The 11,399-nt window shown below is 39.5% G+C and overlaps 1 long non-coding RNA gene across 1 annotated transcript in view; it reads left to right on the forward strand.

Moving 5' to 3' along the window:
* LOC140485771 (uncharacterized) overlaps positions 1–4,027 on the forward strand; it is a 36,576-nt gene extending 32,549 nt beyond the window's left edge. Inside the window, exon 7 of the long non-coding RNA XR_011962434.1 lies at positions 975–4,027. This is a non-coding gene — a long non-coding RNA (uncharacterized lncRNA). The remainder of the gene's footprint in view (positions 1–974) is intronic.
* Positions 4,028–11,399: the final 7,372 nt, after the last annotated feature.

Raw genomic sequence — 11,399 nt, forward strand, 5'->3', positions numbered from 1 at the left:
TCTTTCAACTTGTGGCTATGAGTAAATTGACTGGTGTCTTCAAGGATGGATGCCTGAGTGAATCCCTCTCCCACCCACCCCCAACCCACCCCCAACCCACCCCACCCCACCCCCTCCCCCTACACACACACACAGAAGTTGAACAGCTTCTCCCCAGTCTGACTGGTTTGGCCAATTTCCAGGTGGGCTGGGTAAATAATTCCCTTCTGACATTCCCCACTTTTCCAGAGTCGGTCCGTAGTCTGGCTGCACTGGTGTTTTGCCATTTCAGATAAATGCTGGCAGACTGTTATACAGACCGTTACACCCCCCCTCCCCTCCCCCACCCCAGAACCCAGTATAAAGCAGTGAACATTATCTCCTGCTGTGGAGGGACAGACTGTATTGGTCTGAGTAGGAACACTGAGTAGATTTACCTAAATGACAATTTAATCAGTGACCAGAGCAAGTTAAGCAAGTCCAAATAAAATGCATTATAGCACAGGAATAGGCCCATCAAATCTAAACTGGCGCTCTATAGCAGAATCTCACATTCTCATTCCCCGTATGTCCTCCAAACTCTGCAATTTTATTTCCCTCAGATCTGATATAATTGATTTTATTAATCATTCATCTTCTCTGCCTGCAGCACCATAATAGGCAGCATGTTCTGCATATTTCCAGCCAATACAGTCAGCAGAAACACTTACTCATCTCCCACTGTCTCAAAACCTTACATCTGGTCTTTACTCTTGTGCCATCACCTATCAAATATAGATGTTTTTGTCTGCTATATCTAGGTGTGTTATAATCTTATACAGCTTTATCAAAAATATATTTAACTTGTTTACTTCAATGAAAATAGCAATCTCTTCAAATCAATCCAGTGACTGCATTTTCTTCATCAGTGAACCACTCCAGTAAGTCTGTAATCCACACCCTGAAGATCACTCCTAACCTTCCTTGTTAATGTCTGTTTTGTTCCACAAATCCAGACGACACAAGTTTTCTGTACAACGGCAGTAGCTTTATTATTGGACAGCTGGCAAGAGTTTCAAAGCATCTCTGAAGTAGCCGAGTGTCTATTTGTACAGACTCTTCTTCATGAATCTCTGCCTTACCCACAGAGACAGTATATTTAGTAAGAATTAGACAAAGGCATATCAGTCACATGGGCGATTGTCATTACATAGTTTAAAGCTGGTAATTATGAATTTACAAAGCTTGATGAATTCCAATGTCCTGTGATAATGTGTGATGATAATGTGTGATTACAGAAACTGATTATCGTATTGTTCATGATTATGTGTTGATGGGAAGAGATTAAGGCAAAAGGGTTCTTCCTTCAGTAACTGGGGGATTCAATTACCTATGCTCATATGGAGGGGAAGTGAGACAATGGGAGCAGGAGGCAGTTTAACAGGGTTGTGCCCAGGCTCTGATTCTCTGTCCGTCTGCAACTTCCCCTCTAAGCCCATGCAGTTTCTTTGTCAGTTCTTTCACAAATTGTTTCACCCTATCCTTGCCATTGTACATCTCCTGCCCTCTCACTACCATACCCTCTGGCAGCTGCATAGTCCAAATTCAAAGGGGGATTGCTCAGTTCCCTTTGCTGGGGTTGACGTCAGTTTTATTAGGATTGTGGGGAGTACACTAACCCATCCCGGCCTGTCTCTGTCAGGGCCTTAGTCAGACTAGCTTTCAGTGTCTGCTTCATTCCTTCTACTGTCCCTGAGCTCTGGGGGTGGTATATGAGATGGGATTTCTGCTCAGTACCAAACAAGCCACAGAGCTGCTTAAATTCGTTTCCTGGAACATGTGTCCCTTGGTCAGAATCTGCAGGGGAATGCTTCCACCCACTGAATAAACCTGTTTATTAAGACCCAACAGGATTTCCTTCCCTGGGATTGGGATGGGGGTGTATGTGTAAAATCCATCTGTAATTGTTCCCGTGAGCCCCTGGGTCCCTGCGGCTGCCTCCATTTTATCTTGATTGTTTTCCCTGACTCTCACTGTGTACAGACTACACCCCTTCGACAAAACCTTCTTGTTCCAGAACACTCCTGTAGTTGATCATCCGATATTGCATTTTATCCTGCTCAATATGGGCCAGCCCATGATATGTTTTTCGTAATATTTGTCTTATACAGTGGCACTGCTGGATCATCCTATGTCCTATTACTGCCCCACCCTTTTCCCATTCCTGATTCTCCTGCTATGGGACTGTTTCTGGAAAAGTCTTTAAACTTTCCTTTCTCGCGTCTGTAGCTACTGCCACTGCATCCTCCTCAAATGTCTGCACTGTTTCAGTAAGTATGCTCACCCATACTCACCAACTACCCCGTTGGTGTGGGGTTTCTACTTTCCTGTGAGGTCTAATCTTCATTATTGCTGCTTCACTGGGAAAGTTAGCTGCTTCCACTAACTCTCTGACCTGTTCTTCATGCTCAATGTGGCCCACAGACAGGGTGACATACCTTCACCGAGCCCAGTCATGAACTATCCCAAAGGCATGCTGACTGTGTGCATTTTGCCTCCCTCACCCCTGGTTAATGTCCGCGCTTCTGCCAGGTCTTGTGATGGTTCTCTATTTCTGGATAATTCCCCACAAAATTCCCACAATAATTAAACAATCCTAAAGTTTGCCTCACCCCTTTACAGTGTGCGGGTGGATAGTTTTATAATCATAGTTTTTGTTCCCGCTGGGACTGTTCCCTCTCCCTTCCTGATTTGATCTCCCCAATATGATGTCCCAGTTCCGTGTCTCCCTCCCTTCCCAGTTACACTCTCTGTGTATTAATGTTAAGCCTGGCCTGTCTAACCTGACCCAATACTCTGTCTAATATCTGGATATGTCCTTTCTCACCGCTTGAGGTGATGAGGTATTGGTAAGATCAGTGTGACGGAATCCATCAAACACACATCGGTGGGATATACTGGAATATTGTGGGATCCCTGAGGTAATAGTATCCTGGAGGCCTGTTCTCCTCGGTCAGTAAACACCACTCTCTTCTGCCATTCAATGTCCACAGGTATGGACCCAGACTATTTCCAGCTTCTGTCAATCTATCACTGTCACAATTACTGCCTCTTCAGCCCCAGCTTTGATGAGATCCCGTTTGTGTGGGGAGTGAGAGGGCCCTCGATCTCTACAGGGTCGAATGAAAACAACCCACTTTCCTGTTTGAGTTACACACACCGCTGAGTGGGTCCGAGCTATAACCCACCAGATTCTCTAACTGTCCCATTCTCCCTGCAATGTAGCTACTCAGGAGAGGTTGCCTCTCCTTTTCTTTCTGTCCCAGTCCTGGCCGGAGCATCCCCATGTTTAAAATCGGGTGTTGATGTCAATAGTTGCCATTTTAGAATAAATAGGAGCAACTCCCAGAATGGTCCCTTCTTGATTGTCACACCCCCATATCTGAATACATTTTGTCATATTCCCGTTCTACATCGGGACAGGTTTGCTTCATCCACCTTCCCAGGTAACCTCTCCGACTGCTCTCATTTTAGTAATTGAGGAAGTGAGGGGTAAATCCTTATTGGTAACTGACAAAGATGCTCCGGTGTTAGAATCATGCATGTGTTGGCCCCTTAACAGCACGTCAATGAATATTCATGGGCTATGCATATACCTACATGAACACAGGCCACTCACAATATGAACACCTATCTCATTGAATCATGTTAATTCTTCATATGTATTGCAGTGTACAATCTCTCATTCATTGTAACAATCAATATTTATTTTACCTGTTGAAACATAGTTGTATTAATGTAAATATATTTCACTTCAATGCTTACACTTATCGTGTTTGTAATCACAATAAGACTTAAGCATTTCTCATGCAACAAAATCCAATGAAAAATCATCAGCATCTCTTTATTATTTCATTCAACAATGACAATAAATTTTGAATTTTTAAAAGTTGAACATTTTTACAAAGAAGGAATGTTGTCTTCAGTTGAATGTTCGCATTGAATGACTTCTTAATAGTATCTGCTGTTTTCTCTCTTCTCCGGGTTCCCAAGAAAAGAAATTCACTAGTTCTGCTGGTTCTAAATTCCTGGAAAATATTTGAGAATGTTGTGGTCTTAAAGATGAAAATGCTTAGTGATCGTAAGTGATCGGTTTTTCGTTCGTAAGAGTTTGATTCAAACATTTCGGACATTCACATTGTTATTCTGTCGTGTTACAAGGAGCGGGGGGGGGGGGGGGGGGAACAGATATTGTAATGAGCTTTGATCAAATTAAATTTCTAATTATTTTCATTTGTGAATTGCTGGAGATTTGTTTTTTTATTGTTTTCCATTCATCTATTCATGCTGAATGTAAATTTTACGTGCTTTGACAATAGCGGAGGGTGTTTATTTGAAATTTGTCCTTGATTACCTCTCACTGATTTTACTTTTTGCATATAGTTTCACAGTGGCTCAGTCATTAACACTGCTGCCTCACAGTGCCAGGGATCTCGGTTTGATCCCATCCTCGGGTAACTGTCTTTGTGTACTTTACCCATTCTCCCCAAGTCTATGTGACTTTACTGTGGTTTCCTCCTACAATACAAAGATGTGCTGGTTAGGTGAGCTGGCCATGCTAAATTGCACATTGTGTTCAGGGATGTGTATGTTAGTCAGCAGTAAATGTCGAGGAATATGGTTGGGAAAGTGTTTGGGTGGGTTACTCTTTGGAGGGTCATTTTTTTCAACGAAATGACCTGTTACCACACTGTGCTAACAGGGATTCGACAATAGTTTCATTGCGTTTCTCTAAGCAATTCTAACTTTTTAAAAGTTGACTTCAGTTAATACCTTTAACACTTGATTATCAATGTGTTCCTAAATCTTGTAAAATAGCTAAATATTTTTAAGATCGTTGCTCACACAAAACACTAAACATGAGGTAACACAAAGGTCTTCATGACCATCTAATTACTGTTCAGTGGAATAATCAGAGTAACTATCTGATTGTTCCTGAGATCAATCCCCACTGCCACAGTAAGGATCTGTTATCATTCCATCCAATAAATACAGTAGTTGTCCTCTGGTATTTCAGTTCAGTAATTACACATGATACTGGTTTGTCAAAGCAGTGGTCATTCTTTATTATGAATGGCCAAGAATTCTAACTCAAGTGATGTTCATATGTCCTGATGTGTTGCATGGTCACAAACAGGTTTTCAGTCCAACTATTGCAAAAAAAAACGTTGGTTTTGTTCAACTGCCGATGTTAACATTTTCAGTTCATGTCCATTAAAAATATTTGGAGAAAGTGAGGAAATCAGATGTTGGAGATCAGAGTCAAAAATATGGTGCTGGAATAGCACAGTAGGTCAGGCAGCATGTGAGGAGCAGGAGAAACCACGTTTCGGACATAGGCCTTCATAGGGAATCTCTGGCTCCATGGATGCTGCCTGGTCTGCTGTGCTTTTCCAGCACCACAATCTCGACATTTAAAATATTTGTCTGCTTATGTGGAGCAATTACTGACTGTTTCCTCTGTAATTTAAATTTACTGTGCTTTCTTTTCTCTAAAGTTCTGATATTAATTGCTCTTCGTGTTCTTCTTAACTCTGATACAAATCTCAATATTCTGGGCACAATAAAAGCAATATGAATTCTAAATTAGTATCTGGACAAGAGAACCAATGACCAGCTACATAGACTTCTTGAACAGCCTATATATTTGAATGAAAAAGCAATGCCTTCTAAAAAGTATCTGCATGACTGTATCCTTTTTTAATTCAATAATCCCGCAAACAGCTTATAATTGTCAGTTGATCTCTCTTAATGACTATCTAATCAATCTCACCGTAAACTGCTGAAAAATATTGAATAATCTTGTTTGTTAAAATGCAAAGATTCAGACTCAATTCGTTATTACAACAATAAGTGAACCATATTTATCTATCCACTCAGGTCAAGCGACCTGTGGCCCATAAGTGAACATTCTAAATATTCCTACAGCTGGAGAAATCGGAGCTGTAAAGGTCAAACTAAAGGAAACAGTAGACAAAATAATCAGCTCCAGAAAACAGTGGAAGGCCCTGTCAAAGAGGTCACAAAGGTTCGGGAGATCCAGTTACAACAAGCCCGAGAGTTGTGTTTTGGAGAGGTTGACGTAGACTTCCAGCCAGTGCCTGAGCATTATACACCTCACTTGAGAATAACAACAACAGAAGGGTGTTTACTTGAAACCCATTGGTTGCTTAGAATCCAGAAGTCTGGTAAAATGTTGTGAAACATTTCCCAAATCATGGAAATCAGCTTAACATTATTGAAATTAAAGTACTTGTAATGGTCTTCAAAGCCAGCTAATTACTGCTCAGTGAAAACCTCTTTGTAAGTACCTTATTGTTCTCAGGATCAATTATCACAGCAATCATCATGCTCTTATCAGATCCAAACATATGTACGAGACACCTTATTATAATTTACACACTATATCTTTCCCAGAACAATGATGACAGTTTATGACTTATAGCAGAGGATGCTAATCTTAACATATATTGAGATGAAGGGTACTGAAGGAGGTGGCTCGGGAAATCGTGGATGCGTTGGTGATTATTTTCCAGAGTTCGATTGATTCAGGGTCGGTTCCTGAGGATTGGAGCGTGGCTAATGTTATACCACTTTTTAAGAAAGGTGGGAGAGAGAAAGCAGGAAATTATAGACCAGTTAGTCTGACCTCAGTGGTGGGAAAGATGCTGGAGTTCATTATAAACGATGAAATTACGGCACATCTGGATAGTAGTAACAGGATAGGAGAGAGTCAGCATGGATTTATGAAGGGGAAATCATGCTTGACTAATCTTCTTGAATTTTCTGAAGATGTAACTCGGAAGATGGACGAGGGAGATCCAGTGGATGTAGTGTACCTGGACTTTCAGAAAGCTTTTGATAAAGTCCCACATAGGAGGTTAGTGATTAAAATTAGGGTGCATGGTATTGGGGGAAAAGTACTATATTGGATTGAAAATTGGTTGGCTGATAGGAAACAAAGGGTAGTGATAAACGGCTCCATTTCGGAATGGCAGGCAGTGACCAGTGGGGTACCGCAGGGATCCGTGCTGGGACGGCAGCTTTTTACAATATATGTTAATGATATAGAAGATGGTATCAGCAATAACATTAGCAAATTTGCTGATGATACAAAGCTGGGTGGCAGGGTGAAATGTGGTGAGGATGTGAGGAGATTACAGGGTGACCTGGACAAGTTAGGTGAGTGGGCAGATGCATGGCAGATGCAGTTTAATATGGATAAATGTATGGTTATCCACTTTGGTGGCAAGAACAGGAAGGCAGATTACTACCTCAATGGAATCCATTTAGGTAAAGGGGCAGTACAGAGAGATCTGGGTGTTCTTGTACACCAGTCAATGAAGGCAAGCATGCAGGTACAGCCAGTAGCGAAGAAGGCTAATAGCATGCTGGCCTTCATAACAAGAGGAATTGAGTATAGAAGCAAAGAGGTGCTTCTGCAGCTGGACAGGGCCCTGGTGAGACCACACCTGGAATACTGTGTGCAGTTCTGGTCTCCAAATCTGAGGAAAGACATTCTGGCTATTGAGGGAGTGCAGCGTAGGTTCACGAGGTCAATTCCTGGAATGGCGGGATTACCTTTCACTGAAAGACTGAAGTGACTGGGCTTGTATACCCTCGAGTTTAGAAGACTGAGAGGGGATCTGATTGAGACATATAGGATTATGAAAGGATTGGACACTCTGGCAGCAGGAAACATGTTTCCGCTGATGTGTGAGTGCCGAACCAGAGGACACAGCTTAAAAATACAGGGTAGACCATTTAGGACAGAGATGAGGAGAAACTTCTTCACCCAGAGAGTGGTGGCTGTGTGGAATGCTCTGCCCCAGAGGGCAGTGGAGGCCCAGTCTCTGGATTCATTTAAGAAAGAGTTGGATAGAGCTCTCAAAGATAGTGGAATCAAGGGTTATGGAGATAAAGCAGGAAGAGGATACTGATTAGGAATGATCAGCCATGATCATATTGAACGGCGGTGCAGGCTCAAGGGGCTGAATGGCCTACTCCTGCACCTATTGTCTATTGTCTATAAGTCCTGACGACAGGCAAGTTTTCTGAGAGGTTTCCAATCCAATAGTTATGATAAAAAATACAATTGTGGTTCATTACATTGTGAATAGATCCCCATTAAATGTATTCATCTGTTTATTCAGAGACAATATTGAAACAAATACCTTGACAAATGCTGTTGACTGTATGTTTCTGTGAAAAAAAGTTCCTTATTGTCTTATTTTCTTTGTAATTCTGAATCAAATGTGTAAATATTGATGATATGAAAAATTGCATGAATTAAATATAATACATAACTTGTTCGTATTATATATTATATTTCTCCAGAAGGAAAGCAGAGACACCAAATGTAGAATTCTTGAAGATCTGAGAATTTTGAATGACAAACCAGTTCTGATCAATGTTCACTGAATGTCTCATCATGCCAGCATTATAATTCTCAGTTGACTGATCTTAATAAATTACTTATCAACATCAGAGCAAACGCATTTGGAAATATTGATTCATTTACCTTGCCAGAATTCTAAAATTAATAATTCATTATCTCTCCAAAAATCACACAGCAATTCAGTTTAGGTTTCATAACAAACATCATCAAATTCCCATTTTAATTCAACCCATTATGTCTTAGTGCCAATATTACAAAGAATAATAGTTCTCTTATTCCAGGTCAGCACAACCACAAACTAAGTAATGATTGCCCATCCAACACTCACAGATAATATCTGTTCCTTTATCCTTTGAATGTTCACAGAAATCATTGGATTAATATTCGGTCTTACATATTAACAGACGTCTGATTGTTTTGCACTCCAATAAATACTGTTCATTTTTACACATTACTGGCAGCTATATGAGATTTCTAATCATTTTTAAGTTTTCTATGAAATGATTTTTAAGACTAATTGTTGCTTACATCTAATATTTAAAAATTGATCAAATCCATTATATCCAGCTTTAAGTGTGAAATTAAGGCTCAGTGATGGAAACGTATTGCACTTTCCAGATACCATTGGTAGCGAATGGTGATTTTTATTGTAATACTTGAGTCTTAGTTGATTTTCTGTTGTGGGTGCGGCCTGTCCCCATCTGGAACAGAATGGTCCATACTGGCTCATACAAAATGCCTGACAATCAAACAGAGGCAGCCTACCTTCAAACTAAAACACAAGGTGTCAGAGGGGTGATAAACAAGATTAACAGTCTCTTCCAGCCTTTAATTTTAAAAAAAACCACACTACCAATGGACCTACTCCAACGCCAGGACTACAGAATTCCAGATAGCATACAGACAAATGACCAATCCCGATCTTCATAAATGAAAGGATAGTTGTCCCAATAAATGAATAACCAGCAGCTGCAGGGTGCAGCCCAGTTAACTCACTAAGCAGCTATCACGACAACAGAAGAGTTTGTTTGTCAGAAATAGTTATTATTTTAAAGTTACTCAGAACATTAAACAAAGGTTCTAATTGCAGATTCTTGAGAATCATCGGGGTAATTTGCAACATAAGTTAGATACTTGTAACCAATGTCTGTTAAAAAGCATTAGAGAAAAGTATTCAGACTTAGATGTGCAGTTAGCTAGTTTTAGGAATTAGCTTCAAGATATGATGTTCACTGCCTATTAATTATAAAGTCCTGACAGTGAGAGTAGCTGTTTAATTTTACACAATATAACGAACTTTATAACACAAGTCATATTACTAATCTTAAAGCAAGTAAGTTAAAACTAACTGTCATTTGTATTTCTTTGTACATAAATAATTAGGACAGTGAACAATATGAGGAGTAATTGACTTTGGTAAAGTAAAATATAATAAACAGTAGAATTCAAAATGTCACACCAGATAAGGCATCCTGAGAGGCCCGAGGGAGTGCTGCAATAACTTTGGAATCTGAATGAATGAGATGCGTGGAAAGATCCCAAGGCCTGGAGATTATAGTACCTGTTAAACAACATGAGATGATAAGACTCTGGGACTGTCTATTAGGATGCCCATCTGAGATTATGTGTTTGATTTGAGTGTCTGGATGAGGAGGAGAGGGCTGTCACATTATATGTGCATAAAAATGCAGATTTTTACTGTACTTGTTACAGTGTGTCATGGATCTCCCTTCCGAGATTGGTCTCGGGGGACGATCCCTTCATTAACTGATTGTTGCATGAGTAAACATCTTCCACCTGCCTGAGCTCAGCCTGCCTCCTGAGTCTTCATTCCCTGTCAGGGAAAAACACTTCTGCAGCTGTGATGACATTTCAATTCAATACAAACATTTATTGTGTGTGATATGATTACATTTTGAGCAATGTTATTTTCATGATAAAATTGCTTTACATTTGCATTTTTCTGGTATACAAGAAAACAATGGGGGTTTATCCATTTGCTCTTTATTTGAACTAACACTAAATTTTAAATTATGGTAAAGACTACAATGGGGAAATGGGAACTAGTCTTCAGCTCAAATGTCACATTAAATGATTGTTTCCTTTTTTTTCCAATCATGTGTCCTCCAAAATGATTTTTCATTTTTATTTCATTTTAAGAAAAACATTGCTTGGAGATGTAGACAATTTTCCTTTTCCTTTCATGTTAGTCGTCAGTGACAAATGCTCACCCAATTATGAGAATTCCTTTCCGGACGAAATGTCATTGACTCTACCTTTTGTTCACAGTAATAGTCACTTCCATGGCCTAATTCGTTTCCTCCTAATTCTGAAATAAATGTCGAAGCATTTATTGTGATAAAAGTTACATTAATAAAATTGACATGACTCTTCAAGAAAACTGCTGGAAGAAAGCATGGAACTCTTCCGTTGCATGCATTATTGAACAAAATCAATTTTTAACACTTATTGCTGAATGATTCTTTTCAGATCATACAGCTAAGTTTTATGCTTTAATTTTCAGTTTCTGAATCTTAATGTATATCCAATCAACATCAGAACAAAGTGCTTTCAAAATATTAAGTCAACTTATCTGTCAGGATTCCAAAAGCAATTATCAATTACAATAATTACACAGCAATTTAACTTAGACATTGTAAAAATGCAGTGTTTTTAAAATTTCATTCATTATTTCTTATTGTCAATGCTACTATATGAATACCAATTTGTTCAGGCCATTGCAAATACAAAACGACCAATAATATCCCTTGCAAAATTCTTTGTAAGTATCTGATTTTGGCTCATTTGAATGATAATAATTATCTCAGTCGTTGAAATTCAGAGAGCTCCAATTCCTTTTCCCTGCAATATTACTCTTGATTTCTACATATTACTCAGTCTAATATCAAGATGCTCACCATTATTCTCAATTTAACGAGTATGATTTTTAAAATCCCTTTGTTGCTAATATATATTATATACA

This window comes from Chiloscyllium punctatum, chromosome 14 (genome assembly GCF_047496795.1).
Source record: "Chiloscyllium punctatum isolate Juve2018m chromosome 14, sChiPun1.3, whole genome shotgun sequence".
NCBI lineage: Eukaryota > Metazoa > Chordata > Chondrichthyes > Orectolobiformes > Hemiscylliidae > Chiloscyllium > Chiloscyllium punctatum.